Consider the following 22,899-nt stretch of genomic DNA (forward strand, 5'->3'; position numbering starts at 1 on the left):
TCAGGTTCTGTTGCCAAATGAGTTCAGACCAGGTCAGGTTTCACTGTAGAATAGCCCCTTTGGGTGTTTTGTGATTGTACCTACATGTAGGATTTGTACCTACATGTCAATAAACATCTGTGAATGCCTGCATGGTCTGGGTAAGGTGCTAGATACTCTGCTTAAATCAGATATGACCAAGTCCCTCCTCCCAAGAAACATACAGCCTAGTTCATGAGACACTTAAGCAAACCAATATTTATATGTTTGCATTGTATGTTAAAGGAAAAAAGAAAGCATTCAGATGACACTAGAAAAGTTCTTAAAGAAGTTTTATAAATTCTATAAGAAATATTTTTCATAAATGAATGTACATAAATTTCATACACTCCCAAGAGAATTGTACTTCTGTACTGGCTTTAGGAACCAAGCCATAAACACAGCATAAAATTCTAAACCTCCAAAATCCCCTAGAAGTACAAGTGAGCTTTTACTAGATTATGCCATAGTAAGAAACCATTTCTAGATTCCAGTGGTTTGCAAGAAAAATGGTTTATTTTCAGTTCCTGTTCCATACAGATCGTTTCGCGTGTCTTCTTTTTTCTGGGAACTGAAGGATCAGCTCTTACCTGGAACATGGCTCTTCTTAGAAAAAAAGGAAGAGGATTCATGGCAGAACCATGCAACGGCTCTCAACGAATCTGCCCAGATGTGGACAGGACACTGCTATTCAGATTTCATCAGCCAAAGCAAGTCACATGGTAAAATGACAACAGTTAAGCTAATCTTTCCACATGAATGTCCCATAGTGGTGCTCAATAAAAAACAGGCAGCAAACATTGACATAAATCCAGTCTTACCAACGTGGCGTCCTCATGCTATGAACAGTGTCCTTCATTGACTGGGGTGCCCTGTCCCCTCAAGTCAGTACGACCATCTCCCTACATTGAACAAGTGGTGAATCAGTCCCCTCAACTAGCAAGAGGGCCATTCCTATCAACTGGAAAATGGAAAATGTGTCTTGTGTAGAAAAAACGGGAGTTTGGCAGGATAGAGGCTGATGAATATACTAAACAGTACAAGAATTACGAGCTTCTGAGGAGATATTGGCCGACAAAAGACAAGTGGGCCCTTGGAAATGGGCAAAGAGGTCTATCACCATTGCATGATAGGTCAGCAACAACAACAAAAGGCCATTCAGACTTTTCTGGACTCATGTTTTAAATTATTTCAATAATTTAACTTAAAAATGAAATACTTCAGGGGAGAGGGTGTAGCTCAGTGGTAGAGGGTGTGCTTAGAATGTGTGAGATCCTGGGTTCAATACTCCAGTAAAAATAAGTAAATAAACAAAAAAAATTTTAAAGCCTAATTACCTCCTCCACAAAAAAAACTTTTTTTGAAATAAAGCAAAATGCTTCTACATTGAACTATCATTGGATGAATGCATTGTGATTGTTTAGAAAAATTAAAGCTGGAAAATTCATACACATATTTGATAACCTAGAAACATTTGTTTCCAATCATGTGTCCACTGGATCAGGAGCATAGAATGAAACACAAGGATGGAAGATGGAGGATTAGGGGTCTATTTCCAAGACGATAATTGAAAGTAATGACATTTTGTCTGTGGAATATGCAGTGATCTCTGAAGGAAGTAGGACCAGCCTTATTTAAAAAAAAAAAAAACTAGTAAATACACTTATTCTCTCTCTCTCACGCTCTTAAACACAGCATCTCATTTTGATCTTCTTGTGATCATAAAATGATAAGAAATTGTAGAGGTCCCAGAAAAGAGGAAGAAAAAATTATTAATGGCATCAAAATGTGTGTATATATAAAATATTATACATTACCTATATATTCTATACATCAAGTAAAAGCCTAAAGCTATATAAAAAATCATATTTCCATATTTATGAAGAAGGCTATCTATAAGTTACAATTTTTTCAAAATCTTGCTTCAGGACAGAATCAGAAGAAGTGGAATTTATTTGAATCCAAAGATATAGGATCTTGAAGCATTAGTCATATTCATATATACTTGGTTACAGTAATTTCCTATAAATATTATTTAAATATTATCTGAAATTAGATAATCTCATAATTCAATTTGTGTGAGCATGATTAACTTACATATCTCTATTTTTTAATACATGATGAATAACAGCAATTCTGGGCCTTGTTTGCGAACATTAGAAACAAGTCTATTCAAAGCAGAAAAGGAACTTATTTATAAAGATAGAGGTGCTTGTGGTTAAGATGTATAAAGTCACAGGATCGCTGTTTCCACTCTAACAAAAAGAACAAGGCAGATAAACTATAAATTATGGTTTTTTTTTTCATTAGAGCGCTGAAGGTAAAAAGATATGTAAATGAATTAAATTCTAGAAAGGAAAGAACCCTCCCTAGGAGAGAAGATACTAACCCTACCCCATGGGCACAGCAGAGGAGGAGCAAGTCACCATAGACGGAGGTAAAGAGAAACTAGCCAACATTTTAATAACCCTTTACTAGCCACAGGTGGCTGTCACACTGGGTGAGGATCCCAAGGAGGTCCTGTGAGTGTGTGCTTCCACACCTGATCACCAGTCTCTCCCCAAGAGGCCTTCCCTAAACACATGCACAGTCAGGGCAGGTGGGGAGCAGGGCAGGAGGGCAGAGAGACATCTCCGCCCCTGAGGCTTGACAGCCTGCACACCGTGATGCTCTGAAGCCCTGGGTCAGGGAAGAGGGGAGAGAGATTTTCTGCAAGGTACGTAAGTCCATAGTGCCTGGAAGCTGGAGACGTGATAGCAGAGCTAAGAAACAGCATCCCTTAAGTCACTCGGGACCTTTATCCAAGGGCAAGACAGTAGCAGGCCAGAATCCAAGGGCAAAGCAGCAGAGTAGAAAGCGATTTTGTGAGGCTCAGAAAGTCAGAAGCTGGCTGGAGAGCCAGGAGAGTACCACAGGGACCTCTCAGAATGGGTGGCATGGAAAGAGAGATGTTGGGCTGTAAAGCATAAAGAATTATATCGGTGCTCAGCTCAGCTAGTCCCAACCCTTCTCATAAAACATTTGAAAACTCTGGCAAACTGACAGATTTCACAAAAGCTACAATAAACTTCAGACCCAGCTCAACTTCAGATTAGATTGACTCAGCTTTATCACCTGCAGCCTGTCACAGTCAGAGACATTCCTTTTTCTCTAGTAAACTGTATTTACAGTCCTTTTACTCACAATTTCCAGTATGAAATTAAAAAATTGTGGATATGCAAACAAGCAGGGCAATGTGATCCCTCAACACAATGACTGATCAGTAGAAGTAGATCCAAATGTGTCCAAAATGTTGGAATTAGCAAATAAAATGTTAATATAAATGTAGTTTAAAAACTAAAAATAGACTTACCATACGATCCAGCAATCCCACTCCTGGGCACATATCCAGAGGGAACTCTAATTCGAAAAGATACATGCACCCCAATGTTCATAGCAGCACTATTTACAATAGCCAAGACATGGAAGTTACCTAAATGTCCATTGACAGATGACTAGATAAAGAAGATGTGGTGTATATTTACAACACAATACTACTCAGCCATAAAAAAGAATAAAATAATGCCATTTGCAGCAACATAGATAGACCTAGAGATCATCATTCTAAATGAAGTAAGCCAGAAAGAGAAAGATACCACATGATATCACTTATATGTGGAAACCAAAAAAAAAAAAAAAGACACAAATGAGCTTGTTTACAAAACAGAGACAGACTCACAGAGAACAAACTTTATGGTTACTGGAGGGAAAGGAGATAAGAAGGGATAAATTAGGGGTCCAAAATTTGCAGATATTAACTACTATATATAAAATAGATAAACAGCAAGTGTCTACTATATAGCACAGGGAACTATATTCAATATCTTATAGTAACCTATAATGAAAAAAAGGTGAAAACGAATGTATGTAGGTATATATATGACTGAAGCATTATGTTGTACACCAGAAATTGACACAAAATTGTAAACTGACTATACTTCAATTTTTTTTAAAGTGGTTAAAAATAAATAAATAAATAAATAAATAAATAAATAAATAAATAAATAAATAAATAAATAAAATGTGGCCCGAAAAAGCTAGTGGAAAAGATAGTCAACATGTGGAGACAGATGGGGAATTTCATTTCAGTCTAGTATTAGGTGCTCTTACCTGAAAAAAAAAAGAAAAAGAAAAGAAAAGAAATTTCAAGAATTATAAATACAATACCATTCACATCAAATTCATTCCATTTATTTTACAGGAGCCAAGAAAAGCAGAAGAAAGGATCAGTAAATCCAGAGTCAAAGTAATTGAAATTATCCAAACTTAACATAAAAGAGAAAAAAAAGGTTAAATAAGTGAGAAAAGCATCCCAAATCATCAAATGTACATGTACTGAATTCCAAGAAGTAGATTAGAAAGAAAATGGAGCCAAAGAAGTGTTTGAAGAGATGACCAATAATATTTAATAAAAAGTCTTTAAAGAAAGCCAAAAACTAAACCCAGGTTTGAAAATACAATGTGACAAGCAGTCCTGTGGTCAACAAACAGCAGAAATACAAACTGATAGCAGGACTAAGCTACAGGCCAGGTGGTTTCCTGGTTTAGAGGCAGGCAATGTTAAGCAAGAGCTTGCTCCTGAATGGTATCAGGGAACTGATCCAGGTGTTTAATGAAGCTAGTGGCTACGGTGTGTCTGCCTTCTTCTCTGATAAGAAAGAGGCTCAGAACATACTATTCATCTTTGTCTTCAGCTAAGGGTTAATACGGTGAGCCTAGGGAGGCTGAGGAGGGAAGTGTATGGTGATTAGACAGACTATTCTTACATTTGATGACTGGATGCACAAGCACCCCAGTCACAGTCACCAGGAGGGAAGGAATCATCAGCCCAGACTGCATTGTAAGACTGAATCCTGCATTGCAGAGCTGGGACCTGACATGGGTAAAGACAAAACAGCTAGAAGGGAGGGGAGTCAGTGAGAGAGAAAAGAAAGTAAGATCGATACTTAACCGAACAAAAACATTTCCACTCAAAACAAGCCTGTACTCCACAGTTTGAGAATCTATGAAGAAATACAATTCTAGGAAAGCCTTTTAGATGAAATGAATGCTGTATAACAGTCTGACAAAGACTTGTTTAAAGTATGTTTAAGTTTATCAAAAGAAAAAAAAATGAGGTCCTGGCATTCATTTAAAGCAGGGGTCTGCAAACTTTTTTGGAAACTGCCAGGTAACAAATATTTTCTGACTTTGCCGGCTGTGCTGTCTCTTCTGTAACTGCTCAACTCTATTGTTATAGTAAGAAAGCAGCCATTCACAATATATAAATGAATGGGTATGTCTGTGTTCCAATAAGACTCTGTTTATAGAAATGGCAGTGAGCCACATAGGAACTGAATCATAGTTGCAGGCTCCTGATTTTAATAAAAACAAACATAAAATTATGAAACAAAAACAGGCATATACATAATAGGAACTGGTAGATATAAAAGAAAAAATTATAAGTTGAAATAAAAATATGATCATTGATATAGAACAATGGTAAAAATTTTAAAAAATCCATAAATTGTTTTATTTTTTAAAAACAAAGCTCACACACACAAAAGATATAGTTAAAGACCATCAATGTTTCTGTTGAACTTTGATGGAAGATAAAAATATTACATACATTTTAAGTCCTGGAGATCATCATTCTAAGTGAAGTGAGACAGAAAGAGAAATAAAAATACCATTTAATACCATTTATATATGGAATCAAAAAAAAAAAAAAGACACAAATGAACTTATTTACAAACAGAAACAGACTCACAGATATGGAAAACAGACTTATGGTTACCAGAGGGTGTGGAGGGGAAGAGGGTGGGGAGGAATAAATTGGGAGTTCGAAATTTGCAGATAGTAACTACTATGTGTAAAATAGATAAACAAGTATCTTCTGTATAGTACAGGGAACTGTATTCAATATCTTGTAGTAACCTATAATGAAAAAGAATGGGAAAATGAATATATGTATGTACATGGAAGACTGAAGCATTATGCTGTACACCAGAAATTGACACAACATTGTAAACTGACTAGACTTCCATAAAAAAGAATGAGGAGAAAAATATTACATGTGTTTTAGACTTCATTAGGTAAATAAGTATAATTAAGTAGATATGTTTAAAACTTATTGAAGAAAAACCAGTTAAAGTAATAAGAACACATTTTATAGCTTCCAACCCAGCAGAGGGGGACAAAAGGTATAGAGAAGATGGGACCAGGCGCAAACATCCCATTCTATCTAGACAAATGGCAGCACTGCACTTCGCAGCCCCTTTGAATTCAGATGTGACCAAGTAACTTCTTTTGGTCAGAGAAATGGGGGTGAAAGCGGCCCGTGTCCCTTTGTTGACGGCGGCTCTAAGAGCCAAGTGGCTCTTGGCGTGTCTCGTTTCTCTGCCTCCCTTATGGAAGCACGTGTTCAGAATGACTGCATCGGTTTGATTTTCTGTGAGCGAAAAAGCAAACCCACTGTGATCTCATAGGACGAGTGAGAAATAATCATGATTTGAAGCAACAAAAGTTTGGGCTTCATTATTCCAGGATCCCAAGCTTTCCCTGACTGATAGGCTTTAGTGGTCAAATTGAAACCATGAAAGAGGAAAGTTAAAGGTAAAGGAAAAGGCTGGCAAACTGAAAACAATGTAATGGGAAAACTAAATGTATTAGCAAATCACAATAAATCCCAGTAGATTAAACTCACCCATTAAAAGAAAGCCTTGCTGGAGCCAGTTAAAAAGTATATGCTTCTTAATAACACACATTAAAAGCACATGCGTACATAGTGTATTAGTTCAAGTTTTCCAAGAAGCAGACACTAAGACAGAATTAGATGCATAGGAAATGTATTGGGTAAATGCCTGTGCAGACAAAAGGGGCAGGTCTGGAAGGGGAAAGCCGTCCGACTGTGATGCCAGTCTGAACCCTGTGAAGGACAGAGGGAAGGAGGGACCCAGTAGGAAGAGTCTTGGAGCCAGTGCAGAGCCCAGAGTCAAAATCACCTGGTTAAAGAGCTCCCTGTGTCCCAGAAATGTAGCTGCATCGCTTCTCCCAATCTGCTGGGTCTTGGACTGGGGGTGGCCTCTGGGAAGCTAGCTTATCTTGGACATGGTGGTGAATCTGGAAAAGCAGCTGGTGGGGCACCTGGTCAATTACGTCTCCTGATGGGGAGAACTGAGCCATGTATTGCCATGGTTATCACCAACAGTTACATAAAAAGGGATGGGAAATTTCTATCCAACAAAACCTAAACAAAAGAAAGCAGCATAAAAATATTGATATTAGACAAAATACTTAAAGGCTAAAAGCATTTAAAGAACTAAAGAAAGAACAATAGTTCCAGAAGGAACCAATGGTGGGTTAGCCCTGTGTCAACCAAGCAAAACAGGAGCTAGGCTTCTCAAGATTCCTGTCCATGTATGTTTCCAGACGTGGGTTGGTGTCCATAGAAATTTGCATGAGATGCGGAAGGCAGAAGTTGGATTAGGGGGCCTTTGTGCTCTGCAGCTCAGCTCCTGCAGCACCTGGGACAACCCCAGCCCTGAGCTCCTCTGCCACCTCTGTGTCTCCTCCTGGAGCATCTCTGACTTCTGCACCAATGTCTGGGGCAAGTTCTGGGGCAAAGGGCACCCGCTTCTCCTGCAGGTCAGCTGTGTCATCCAAGGTCAAACCTTGATGGCCGTGAGATACAGTCCCAGGTTCCAGCTTGTCCTCAGGGGATCTGTTTATCCTTGCTCTGCCCACTTCATCTCATGTTCCTTCCCGGCTCAGGCCCAGCACCAGACGACAGGACATCACAGACAGTTAAGCCAGAGTCCACAGTGACATTTGCTCCAGCCCCTGCACTAAATTCCTTCAACTTTCCTCACAGAGGTTCTGATCCTCTGATCACACCCTAACTGATAAATAAGGATCATCAAAGACAATGGGACAATTAAGACAAATAACAAGGAGAAACTCACAAGATCACAATCGTGGTGTAAGAATTTAACACATTTTTATTAGAAACCGAGAGATCCAGCAGACAAAAAAATATAGTAAATACATAAAAGATTTGAACAATAATAGTGATGTAATGTATATTTATAAAACAAAAACACATTTTTCTATATATATTAGATATATATGCCCAGAATTTAGAAAAAGAAATTTTTAGTATACAAGGAAAAATATTGTCCACAATGTAAGTATCAATAAACTGTAAAGAAATTATATTATATACAGTATGTTTTCAGATTATACTTAAACAGAGTTAGAAATTATCAAAATGAAAAAAGTAAAATATTTATGTATGAATGGAAACTAAATACTCCTACACCTAAAAACTAAACCTAAAAACTCCTAAACTCTTTGAAGTAATGGAAATTACAAAACATTCAGAGTGATTTTTCTACATGCTATCTATAAAAGATATGTGGTAAATCTAAAGTACATTTATAGTAAGTTTGTAGACTTAAGTGCATGTAGTGAAAACAAAACAAAATGAAAAAGAATTGTAAAATATGCACCAAGTATTCAGCTCAGAAAAACTCAAAAAGAATGATAAAGTGAACATAAAGAAAGTGAAAGAAAGGAAATAATAAAAATGAGGGGAAAATTAATCAAATGCAAAGCTAAAAAGCAATAGAGTGGATCACAAAAACCAACTAGAACCTCCAGAAATTGCTATTCAAGAAACAAAAAAAGAGATAATATGAGAAACAATATTATAAATTAAAAGAGGACTAACTGCAGACACTAGAAAGATTCTAAAAAATCGCAGGACATAGTAAGACTATATTTTTCGCAAATAAAATTTACAATTTTGATGTAATGGATAATATTTAGAAAAGTATAAATCACTAAAACTCAAGATGAAATGGAAAAAACATGATAAGGCAGTGAACTTTACAGAAATTGGATTGTGAATAGATTATTGTTAGATTCCACAAAAGATTCAAGGCCAGATGGCTTTCAAGGTAACCTTGACTCCAAAAATAAACTATTATTGTTTTATATAAACTGTTGCAGAAAACTACAAGAACATTAATAACAAAGCAACAATCAATATTACCAAGGAATACACAAGAAAAATGTAGACCAATTTCACTTATAAACATAGACACTAACACTAAACAAAATACAAGCAAGGGTAATCAACTGTCTATTAAAAATTAGTATACCATGAACAAGAAAAGTTTACCCAAAATGCCAAGATGGTTCAACATCAGAAAATCTATTATTTACATACCATAGAACAGGTAGAGGAGAAAAATAATATAATCATCATAGTAGGTGCTGAAAATACAAATAAATTATTTAAAATTATATTTATAATTCAAAAATTTTAGTAACCTCAGTAGAAAAGACTATTTCTTTAGCCAAAAAAGTATATTTATGAAAAACCTAAAGCAAGCATTATCTTGTAAAACTTTATAGGCACTATTTTAAATCAAAAGCAAGATGAAGATGACTACTATCACCAGTTTATGTAACATTTTGTTGTAAGTTCTAGCCACTGCAATAAGATAGGTAAAAGAAATAAAAGATACAAATATTAGAAAGAAAGATATGACTATCTCTATTTGTAGGTGACCTAATTGTATAGAAAATCCATAGAAATATACAAATTATTTAAAACATTGACAAGTCAAGAAGTTCACCGATTGTGGTATCAGCACACAGATTCAATAGCCGTTAAATACACTAACAATAACCACTAAGAAATATAAAAGAAAACAAAATTCCTTTCAAAATAGCATCAAAATCTATAGATGCTAGGGTTCTCGCTAATCAAATATGGATGGGGAAACTCAAAAATACGAAGTTTCAATTTCTCCCCAATTCATCTCTAAGTTCAGTGTGATTACAGCCAAAACTCTAGCACATTTTTAAGTCATCCTAAAAGTTATTTGGAAAATTAAAAGGTCAAGAAAAGCCCAGACAATTCTGAAAATGAGCATTAAACAGGGACTTGCCCTATCAGGGTCACCATTCTATATTATTGTGATTAAAAGAGTGATGTTAACCAAGGAGAGGCAAATTGACAAAAAATACAGAAGACATAGACCCAGACATATATCAAAGACTATCGTGTAACACAAGTGTCATCACAAATGAGTCAGGAACAGTGAACTATCCAACAAATGGTATAGAGACAACTGGTCTTCCTTCTGTGGGAAACATCAGCTATCTACGGTCTTGAGTGATGTCCTTAGCTCAGGCCCTCTTCATCAAAAGTGTACCCTTCAATTACGTTTTCTTTCCTAAACCTGCTCCTTAACTACTTGGCATAGACAATTTTTCCAGGCCAGTAGTAAGGATTTTTTTTTTAATTAGCTAGAGAATAGTAATGCTGAGAGCATGGGGAGTCTAAATTACCAGCATTGCTGCCTTCCTATTTCTAGTGCCATATGGTTAAAATACTCTGAAGGGAAAAGCAACATACGGTTTATTTCTTTTCCCTAGAAATTTCGATTTAGTAGTGACATCCTTGGTAGCAGTTAGAAATGGAGAGAGAGCATTTGAGGAAGTCTGAAACAAGTTGTTCTGTTAAATTCCATTGACGCACCAGCGTAAAGGGGAACTCATCCAGTGCCCCCCAACTGTCATCATAGGAGGAAACACATTGTCAGAGAAACACAGGCGTGGAGACAAGGGAATCCTTTGGAGTGGAGAGATGGGTCACACCCGGTAACATTTACAAAGAAAGAGGAAGGTGAAAAGAACCATCAGCCATAAAATTTCTAACCTTCCACTGTGCTTCAATTACAACCTCAGTGACTACACTTAGTTAAGTGATTATAAGAATAAACCATGTTCTAACCAATTCAGAACACGCTTTTGTTGCATTTTTGATTGCCTATATAATTATTACATCGCCTGTACGCTTTCAATGCCATCACAAGGTTTTGAATTAGGATAGAAGGGAAGAAACTTGCTATTTGTATATTTGTCTAGAAACAGGATTGCACAGTGGAAACCAGGTAGTAGAAACCAACCAAACACTACAATTTGTTTTTCCATTCTGATGTTAGTGGCATTTGAGGGCTTTTCAGTTTGGAGCTACTATGATAGTCCTACTATGAACATTCTAGTACTACATAAAATCACAAAGAACAGTGTTTCTTGAGAGATAACACGTTCACAGTTTCAATTTACTAAGTGCTTATTTGTTATTTGCTGCATCCTAGCCAGTGTTCTTGGTACGGTATAAATATTTGTTTTACAATGCTCTTGACGTCCTATGGGGTGGATGCTATTATCATTCTGATTTAACTTCTGAGGACATAAGGTAGCACAAGAATCTGGGAAAACCAGAATTTGAATCCAGGCAGCCTGGCACTACAGTCTGAAATTGACTGTTAAAAATATATCTAATAAGCACTAATAGATACTGAATAATTATGTTTCCCTCATTTCCTGGCACCTGAGCAGACAATGGTGTTTGCTGTCTTGGGGGCTTGAGCATTAATACCCAGGGTGTCCACCTAGAATGAAACTCTTGGACATTTCTTAGTCATAGGAACTCTATATTTTTCTTTCCTTGGATCCTGTATATTGGCCTCACTTTTTCTCCTTCCCACAGAAACTGAGCTTCTGAAGAGGCACTCTCTGCTCCCTGCCCAACGGTTTCACAATTTCTCCCTGCATTCTCACAGGCTTTGGGAAATTCTGTGCCAGGAGAAATTGAAGGTCTACACATGCTTCCTTCTTAGGCTAGCTAACCCAAAACTATTTTCCCTTCTCACAGCAAGATAAGAAGCATAAATGTATATTCTTGCAGTATTTATCACTCTCCTGTGTGCATTACAAATTTATTCAGCACTTATTATGGGCCAGGAAAGTACTAGACATTATGATAAATACAAAATGGAGTAAGACAGACTCAGTGATCTTAAGATGCATACAGTCTAGTAGGAGAAAGAAATAGGATTTCATTTTGAAAAATATGGTATATGAAGCATACAAAGGAAAGGGGTGATATGAAAAAGATTTAGCCATTAATTATCAGAGAAATGCAAATCAAAACTACAGTGAGGTATCACCTCACACCACTCAGAATGGCCATCATTTAGAAGTCCACAAATGATAAATGCTGGAGAAGTTGTGGAGAAAAAGGAACCCTCCTACACTGCTGGTGGGAGTGCAGTTTGGTGTAGCTATTGTGGAACACAGTATGGAGATTCCTTAAACAACTTAGACTGACCATATGATCTAGCAATCTCACTCCTGGGCATATATTCAGAGAAAACTCTAACTCAAAAAGACACAATGCACCTCAGTGTTCACAGCAGCACTATTTACAATAGCCAGGACATGGAAACAGCCTAAATGTCCATCAACAGATGACTGGATAAAGAAGATATGATATATTTATACGATGAAATACTACTCAGCCATAAAAAAGGGTAAAATAATGTCATTTGCAGCAACATGAATGGACCTGGAGATCATCATTCTAAGTGAAGTAAGCCAGAAAGAGAAAGAAAAATGCCACATATAACTTATATATGGAATCTACAAAAAAAAAAAAAAAAGAGGACACAAATGAACTTATTTACAAAACAGAAACAGACTCACAGACATACAAAACAAACTTATGGTTACCAACAGGAACAGGGGGATGGAAGGATAAATTGGGAGTTTGAGATTGGTAGATACACACTACTATATATAAAAGAGAGAAACAACAAGGTCCTACTGTATCGCACAGGGAACTATATTTAATACCTGGTAATAGCTTAGAATGAAAAAGAATATGAAAAGGAATATATACAAACTGAATCACTATGCTGTACACCAGAAACTAACACAACATTGTAAATCAACTATACTTTAATAAAGAAGAGAAACCCCCTCCCGAAAAAGAATTAACACCACAAGTTTGTATTCTATGTCTATGACTCTGTTTCTGTTTTGTGTGTATGTTCATGTAGAACTGAAAAATTGTGCTCTACACTGGAAATTGACACAGCATTGTAAACTGACTATAACTCAATAACATAAAATTAAGAAAAAAAAGAATAAAGCTTAAAAATTAAAAAAAAAAAAAAAGAATTAACACCTATGGAGGTATAAACAAGGGCCAATCAGAATGCATGTCGTGTGCCCACAATGGCGTGGCTGGACCAGTTGTGCAGCCTCTAAATAGCAGCCTGTTGTGTCTGAGGGATGGGACTGGAGAGGAGGCTGGAGGCAAAGCATGGAAGCCTCATACCAAGTGACGTGCCTTGACTTTATCCTCCAAGCGCCACAGAGCCACGGAGCAGCGCTGACCATGGTTACAACACAGTGGGGCTGTGTTTAGAGATGTTTCTCAGCCCTTTAGCCTACTGAAGACACGAAGCCACAGGGGGAAAAAAAAAGAGGGTTATTCTTTCCTATTCTTGAGACTTTATTTCTCAACAACCTATGACCTTATGATTTTTTCCACTCACTGCAGCTTGCTCAAAGTCCACGAAGACCAGATCTGGTCGGTTGTGTTGGGACATTTGGAATATTGCAGAGTTGTCATCCCCTGAGAAGCGGGCAGCCAGCTGAGCTTTTGACTTGTGTGCGCCAAAGAACAACTGTAGTGAAAAGCGCACCAGGGGACGCCCAGCACGGCTGGAATATGGCATCCCCCTCTGCCAGCTGGCGGCTAGGACGCTTGCGCTGCTCTTCACAATTTTCCCCACTTTGAACCTACTAAAATGAGCCAAGGAAGCAAAGCTTAGGCTGGGGGCTGGCCACATCCTGGGGTGGGGGGTGTGAAACAAAGGAAGGAATGGGGAGAGAGATCTCAAAGAGACACTTCTTTTGAAAGAATCTCCCTATGCATGTCCCCTTTAGCACTTATTTTTTTTCTTGAATCTGTCCTTTTTGAAATGGTTTGCTAATTTTTGCCATAGAAACTGAGCACTATTTCATCCATCAAGGATTAGCTGGCTAAATGTGTCAGCTTGGTTTACAAAACGGGATTGAAAAATCTCTTGGCTCACTCTGCAGGGAGGACAGGCCAGTGGGGTAAGGTGTGAGCAGTGGTCTGAGACTGCTTGTCTGTGACTTTCAGCTCCACAGTACACTTGCTCAAAGATGGGAGGGTTTCTTTTCTTTTCTTTTTTTTTTTTTTGTACTATTTTTTACTGAAGTATACTCAGTTTACAATGTTGTGTCCATTTCTGGTGTACAGCATAACGTTTCAGAAGATATACGTACATATATTCCTTTTTAGATTCTTTCTCATTATAGGTTAGTACAAGATATTAAATATAGTTCCCTATGCTATACAGTGTAAATTTGCTGTTATATCTATTTTATATGTATTAGTTAGTATCTGCAAATCTTGAACTCCCAATTTATCCCTTCCCACCCTCTTTATGTGCTGGTAACCGTAAGTTGGTTTTCTATGTCTATGAGTCTGTTGCTATTTTGTAAATAAATTCATTTATGTCTTTTTTTTTTTTTAAGATTCCACATATAAGCAATATCATATGGTATTTGTCTTTGTCTGTCTTACTTCACTTGGTATGATAGTCTTCAGGTCCATCCATGTTGCTGCAAATGGCATTATTTTATTCTTTTTTATGGCTGAGTAGTATTCCATTGTATAAATATACCACAACTTCTTTATTCAGTCTTCTGTTGCTAGACATTTACGTTGTTTCCATGTTCTGGCTATTGTAAATAGTGCTACTGTGAACACTGGTGTGCATGTGTCTTTTTGAATTAGAGTTTCCTCTGGATATATGCCAAGGAGTGGGATTGCTGGATCATATGGTAAGTTTATTTTTAGTTTTTTAAGAAACCTCCATATTAACCTCTATAATGGCTGCACCAATTTACATACCCACCAGCAGTGTAGGAGGGTTCCCTTTTCTCCACACCCTCTCCAGCATTTGTTGTTTGTAGACTTCTTAAAGATGGCCATTCTGACTGGTGTGAGGTTATACCTCATGGTAGTTCTGATTTGCATTTCTCTAACAGTTAGCAATACATCTTTTATCTGGATGTCTTCTTTGGAGAGATGCCCGTTTAGGTCTTCTGCCCATTTTTTGATTGGGTTGCTTGTTTTTTCTTATATATTAAGCTGTATGAACTGTTTGTATATTTTGGAAACTTGTCTCTTGTCAGTCACATCATTTGCAAATACTTTCTTTGGGAGAGTTTCTTAACATCAGTTTTCTCCTCTGCAAAATGAAATGATAAAGTTAACTACCTCATACAGAGCACTGAAGATTAAATGAGTTATGATATATGTAGAAAAAAACTTGACACAGAGTAAGAACATAAAAATGTCAGTTGTTTCCATTATAATTATTATTAATATTCTGGGTTTTCCTCAATAGGAAAGTATAGAAACCCCTTTGTTACTGAAGTTATCTATCTACGAGCCTCAAGCTACTAAAGATACATGTATCTCTCCAAAGCATAAATCACATACAAAAAAACTAAATCTTTCTGAGATGTTATAGAAACTCAGAGATTTTTGCATGTATTTTCCTCTGAAATGATAGGTCTTCTTTAAGTCTCTTTCTAATTTTTTGAACAAGCCAGGGGGCTCTGAATGAAAACAACTAATCAAAGATAAGATACAAGTTTGAATGAAAAATTTTAATCAATATTATTGATTATTCCTAAAACAGTAAATGTGAGGTGTCACATCTGGCTGAACAAGTAACCCTCCCTCCTCACATGCTCCTCTAAGAGTATTTGGCAAAGGTGTGCTTTGTAGAGAGGACCACCTTCCCAGAGGGAGCAGCACTGGTCAGGGGTGAATTTCACAGTCATAGACACTCATTATAGATGGGAAGTTTGCACAGACGCTAAGAAATGGGAAAAACCATCTACCCAGAAATCATGGGATGTGGATTGCACTATTGACTTGGGGGGTGCCTTTCTGTTTGTTGCTAACACAATTCCCTTGCTTTTTGCCTCAAAGTGGTCATCTATAAGATGGGAACGATTTAAGTTTTTCTTACAGTGACTCTGAGACATTTTAAAAGGTTAAAAACAAAATAAAACCGTGAAGTGCTTTGAGTGCCACAAAGCAATCAAGGACTAATACTAGAGAGCACGTCACACACATCAACAGATGGCACTCTTTGTTAGTTTCAGTAAGATCTGCAGGACCAGCGAGTTGTTGTTTTATGAGGAAGTAGGTCAGCAGGAAGTGCCAAGCTACCAAGAAAACGAAACAAAACAAAAAACAACTGCAAAAACATTAGCACGTATGTGCTGAACAATTCTTTGAATTACTTTATTCACATCACTGATTGCTTAATTTTGTCGTATAAATACAAAATTCCAAAGTGCCCTCTAGAACTTGAGATATAGCAAGTCCTTCCGGTTTGGAAGAATCTGTCTGAAATATACAAAGGGCTCTGTTTTAAAGGGAAACTTGGCTAGGAGTACGTGAGGAAGTTTTTCCCGGCTGCTCACCCAAATTTTGTTTAAAATTAAAGAAACAATTGAAGATACAACACGAGGAAACTAAGACTGTCAGGCAAACCTGTGGCAGAATCTGGGAGAGACTCCCAGGAACATCAAACTGGGCAGAGAGAGCCGGATTTGCTGGGAGTTTTAGTTCTTTATCTATTACAGCTTTCCTGATGGGCAGAAAGTCAGGAATTGAGATTTAGGACAAAGACTCCATGATAAACCAGGAGAACTGTTAATTAGAACATACAATAATAATGGGGCAATATTAGCTTGTCTAACAGTGGAAGAAGAGTGGTGCTAAGACCTATGGACATATCATTTGCATAGAAAAATAGGATATTTATTTCAGTGAGAGTAGAGACAAAACCCACCAGACCTACAATAAATTGAAACTGGTGCAATTAAAGAAAAAGAGAAAAGGAACATAATTCTTGACTCCTATATTAAAAACAAACCCCTTAAAAACTACTTTAACTACTTTAGAATGATGTTTGTCATCCTTTAAAGGATGTGAGAAAATATTTTCTGTATGAAATAGGAGAGAAAGTTATAAAGAGAATGAAAGAAAAGAGAGAGAATATTATGAGACATGAAGTGATAAACAAAAGCATACAAGAAAACTAAAAATGCAGTTGTAACTCAGAAATTCCACTCTTGGACATGCATCTAACCCTAGAAACATCCTTACACAGATGTATGAAGGGTTACAAATGAGGATGCTTATCAGATGGTAATTTATAATAGCAAAAATCTGACAACCCTAATGTCCATCAGTAAAATAGTGGATAATTACATAATTTTTGAATACTTGATGTATTTAATAGTTGAATTAAATCCACAACAAAAGCAATAAGCCCCATAATTTGTAAAATCATATCACGGATCCTAAGGACAAACTTGAGTAGTTTTATCAGAAAGCCATTGAAAGTGAAGAGAAGATGAAAATTCTTAGAAATAAGAGGATAGTCATGGAAGGCAGTCATGGAACTCAACCCAAGAGTTATAGGTAATCACAAGAAAAAGAAAAAGAAAACTACTGGAATAGGTGTGATCATAAAAGATATCCCAGAGTGGGGAAAAAAATCAAAATTTTATATGAATAATTGCACTAAAAGATTTGAGATTAAGATCAAAAGTGTTCACCATATTCTATGCAACAATTTGTGAAAAAAAATGAAGTAGAACCACAGTGAATTACGTTTGAGGGAGAAAAAACTTTGAATTCAATGATTAAGAAAGTTTATTTTAAGCATTCAGGAAGGAAAAAAGTTAATGGCCTCTAATAAAATTGAACCATGTGCTATTTATAAGACTTTATTTTCCACAAATAAAAGTTATGGAAATCAATGAAGCAACATCTCTTAAGGGAAAAAGTGTGAGAGCTAAAAGTTTCAAGAATTGCATTCCCAGAGAATTTGATTTTCAGGTACGAAGGAAACACAGAAATCCTCTCAGGTTTGCAAGAGGTCAGAAAATGAACTATCTATGTGAAAAAAAGTTGTGCTCCTACTGACCAAGAGATAAATCCTAATGAGATCTCAAGCACAGGAAGTCATGGCATCTATCAAACCGGTTCGATGGGGAGGTAATCTCAAGAATCACTGCTGACATTGTTACAGAACAGAAGGCAAACACATCAAGTGTTTAATGATAATTATCGAGGTCTATAATTGTACATTATTCTAAGGGAAACACAGAAGTGAAGAAAGGACAAAGCTGAGAAGGAAAATCAGTTAAACTCCTCCTTTTGTAGGAAGGGAGTTAAAACCTCTCTCTTCTTTCATGATTCTGAGAATTTAAAATATGAGTTGAAGCACAGTGTTAAAAAATCTGAAGGTAATCTTTATACAAAATAAATTCTAAATTGGTAAAAGCTTATGACATAAGCAATATTACTAAGAAAACGTGAGAAAAATCACACATCAAGACAAAAGAAATGAGTAAACATATTAGTTGCAATAATAATTTGAGTAACTGAAACCCTGTAATGGAAGGCAAAAGCAATTCAGATCTAACTTCAAAATATGCACCTCATGATACTTGTAAGAGAAACTAAAACAAGCTGACTTAGACAAGGTAAAAGAATGTGCAATATACATCAGGCATTCACCAAAGAAAACAGGAGATGCTAATTTCAGAAAAGGCAAAAGATATTAATGGTGATCAAGGGTCATCACATATTTAACAGAGTTACAATCTCAAGAAAAACAATGGTCTTTCAAATTTGTAAGCTGTACAAGATAATATCTATATAGAGAGAGCAAGTAATAGACATGTGAAAAGAAAAGCATCTTGTTGTGAGAATGAATCTCTTGGAGCCCTTGATGAATAAATAAATATGCATAGTGTGTTTATATATATACATATATATATAGTTAAACAGCACCAGTTTACCATCACACCTTTATTATCTCAGTTTTTATGGGCCAAGATTCCAGGTCCAGGTTGGCTGGTCCTCTGCTCAGTGTCTCACCTGGCTACATTCAAGGTGTTGCTGGGGTCTCACTGGGGGCTCAGGACCCTCTCCAAAGCTCATGCCTTTATTGGCATAACTCATTATTCTGCAACTAAGGAACTCATGGAAGCTTGCTTCCTGCAGGAAAGCAGAAGTGTGCTGCTGCTGGAAATTTTTAACTTCTCCCAGTTCTGATCTCTAGATCCTCTTTTAAAAGGTTAGAACTTGATTAGGTCAGGTCCACTGAGGATAATCTCCTGTTTAAAAAAATATTAGTTTCAGTTTTGTTTAAACTGAAAACAGAAACAAAAACAGTTCACTGATATCTCTTATCTCCCCTGCACATTCCCTACCTCTGGCAACCACCAATCTATTCTTTGCATCTATGAGGTTGGCTTTATTTTTAAATATATATATATATATTTGATTCCACATATAAAAGAGATCAACTGACATTTGTCTTTCTCTGTCTGACTTATTTCACTTAGTGTAATGCCCTTGAGTTTCATCCATGCTGTTGGAAATGGCAAGATTGTGTTCTTTTTTATGGCTGAGTAATATTTCATTGTGTATATACAGTCACCCTTCAGTAACTCCATGGGGTTGGTCCAGGACCTCCTCCAATACCAAAATCTCTAGATGCTCAAGTCGCATATAAAATGGTGTAGTACAATGAATACAATTGGCCTTCTGTATCCTTGGATACCCCTTAAGATTCAACCAATCATAGATTGAAATTGGTTTAATCCAAGATGCCAAACCATGGACGGTGAGGGCTGACTGTATTTTTATAATTTTTTTATTCATTTATTTACTGGTAGACACTTAGGTTGTTTCCATATCTTGGCTATTGTAAATAATGCTGCAGTATACATGTGGGTGCGTATATCTTTTCAAGTTAGTGTTTTTATTTCCTTCAGATAAATACACAGAAGTGGAATTGATGGATTGTATGGTAGTTCTGTTTTTAATTTTTTGAGGACCCTCCAGACTTTTTTCCACAATAGCAGCACCAACTTTCATCCTACTGACAGTGTACCAGAGTTCTTTTTTCTCCACATCCTCACCAATAATGTACATGTTTTTCACCTCCTTGGTTAAACTCATTCCTAAGTATTTTATTCTATTTGATGAAATTGTAAGTGGGATTGTTTTCTTAATTTCTCTTTGTGATAGTTCATAATTAGTGTGTAGAAACACAAGAGATTTTTTTTTTTTGCATATTGATTTTAAATAAATTATTCAGCAACGTGACTGAATTCATTTATTAGTTCTACCAGCTTTTTAATGGAGTCTTTAGGGTTTTCTATATATAATATCATGTCATCTACAAATTGTTACAGTTTTACTTCTTTCTTCCTAGTTTGGATGTCTTTTATTTCTTTTTCGTGCCTAATTGCTTTGGCTAAGACTTCCAATATTACAGTGAATAGAAGTGGCAAGAGTGGGCATCCTTGTCTTGTTCCTGATCTCAGAGGAAGATCTTTCAGGTTTCACTGTTGAGTATGATGTTAGTTGTGGTTTGTCATATATGGCCTTTATTATGTGGAGGTACATTCCCCTTTATACCTGCTTTGTTGAGAGGTGTTTTTTTTTTTTATATCATAAATGGATTTTGTCCAATGTTTTTTCTGCATCTATTGAGATAATCATATGATTTTTACCCTTCATTTCGTTAATTGTTGTATCACATTGACTGATTTTCAGTCATCATCCTTGCGTCCCTGGATAAATCTCACTTGACCATGGCCTTCATCGTGGTGTACAATCTTTTTAATGTATTGTTGAATTCAGTTTGCTAATATTTTGTTGAGGACTTTTGCATCTATGTTCATCAGGGATACTGGCCCATAATTTCCTTTTTTGTGGTGTCCTTGTCTGGTATTTGTATCGGGGTAATGTTGGCCTTGTAAATTGAATTTGTAAGCAATCCCTCCTTTTCTATTTTTTGGAAGAGTTTGAGAAAGATTGGCATTAATTCTTCTTGGAATGTGTGATAGAATTCACCAGTGAAGCTGTCTGGTCCTAGATTTCTTTTTGAAGGGAAGTGTTTGATTACTGATTCAGTCTTCTTAGTAGTAATCACTCTGTTCAAATTTTTTATTTCATCATGATTCAGTCTTGGCAGGTTGTATGTTTCTAAAACTTTATCTATTTCTTCTAGGTTGTTCAGTTTATTAGTATAATTTTTCATAATATTCTCTCATGATCCTTTGGTTTCTGTGGTATTAGTTGTAATATCTCCCCTTTAATTCTTTTTATTTTACTAGTTTGAGTTTTCTCTCTTATTTTCTTGGTGAGTCTAAATAAAATTTGCAATAACTACCCAAATCAGAAATTATAGAGGGTACATTCTCCAACCACAATACAAAATATATATATATTTTTTTCAAGGTATAAACAATCTGAAGCTCAAACACTTTGCAAATTTCAAATACTTTCCTAAAGAATTATTTAGGAAAGAAAAATTAAAGGTAAACTTAAAAACTCATTTAAATTAATGAAAATAGAATACCATTAATGATTTATCAAACATTATAGAATGTGCCCAAAGGCAAACATGTGACCTGAAGTATTTTTTGTTCTAGCTAAAAAACAAATAATAAAATTGAATGTAACTTCAATTCAAGAAGTTAGAACAGTGAAAGAAATTAAACAAAATAAGAAGAAAATATTAAAAATAAATGTATAAATTAATGAATGAGAAAACAGGAAAACAATAAAGTTGTCAAATAAACTGCAGTATTGAATTCCTAAAGAACAAGAACAGACAACAGTCTGAAAGTGCTAATAAATCTAATCAAGAATAAAAGAGTAAATGAATAAATACAATTAGAAGGAAGAATATATAATATTAAAATAATTTATATAACTCCAAGGATGATTTTAAAACATCATTTTTAAAGTATTAGCATACATGAATTAGCTTCATAAATTTGAAAATTTTAATATGAAAATTCAAAAATCATGAAGAAAAATAGTTGTTAGCCAAACCCAAAAAGACCACTAAATCTATTAAAGAACTAAATTGAAAAAGTTTTCAGCAACTACTTTCAATGCAGCTGCAGAGTCAAAAGTTTTATCAATGATCGCTCTTCAACATTAGAAATAAATTATTCCTGTGATGTATACTCTTCTTGTGCATACAGGAAAAAAAAAAAAAGGAAAAATGTTTTAACTCATTTTACAAAGCCAGGATGACCTTTATAGCAAAATCTAAAAATGCTTAGTATAGACACACAAGTTTGAATAAAAGATTAGCATACTTAATTCAGACTACATTAAAATAGTAATTTACCCTGAATATTTGAGGATTGTCCTAAGAATTCATGTATATAATTCCTAGTGAATAAATCACATCAATAGGTTGAAAAATAAACATAAATAGCTCAATAGATCTGGAAACTAATTTGATAAAATTTAACAAACTCTCTTGGGTTTTTAAAACTTGTTTAATAAGCTCAGGATAAAATGATAATTCATGGACTTAATAAAGAATATTTATCTTTAACATACAGCCAACATATTTTATAACAATACACTGGTGGAATCATAAACAAGTTAAGAATATTTATATTACCACTATCATTTCCAACTGTTCCAGAAATCATAGCTAAAACAAATAAAAAAGTTGAAACATAAGGTGCATTTGTCAATTTAAAAAAATTGGGGAACAGATACACTTATTTACAGACAATATACCACAATATACAACTGTGAAAAATAATCTTGAAAAGAGAATTGTATAGAACCGGTACAATGAAAATTACAAGAGGTTGTGAACAGCATAAAAAGACTTTCATGAAATAAGGGCATACCTTGTGGCTGAATGGGGAGAAAATCGGTTTACTCTAATCCATCAAAATTCCAATGAACATTCTTGGAGTACCAGTCGGAAAGAGTATCTTTTTAAAGCAATTTCAAAGGTTATCACATTAAAAGGGAGAAACTTAAAAAAAAAAAAAAAGTCTAATGGGGAAATCTTGTCCCACTGGTGGGATGTG

The sequence above is a fragment of the Camelus ferus genome, chromosome 8 (genome assembly GCF_009834535.1).
Source record: "Camelus ferus isolate YT-003-E chromosome 8, BCGSAC_Cfer_1.0, whole genome shotgun sequence".
In the NCBI taxonomy this organism is placed as follows: Eukaryota; Metazoa; Chordata; class Mammalia; order Artiodactyla; family Camelidae; genus Camelus; species Camelus ferus.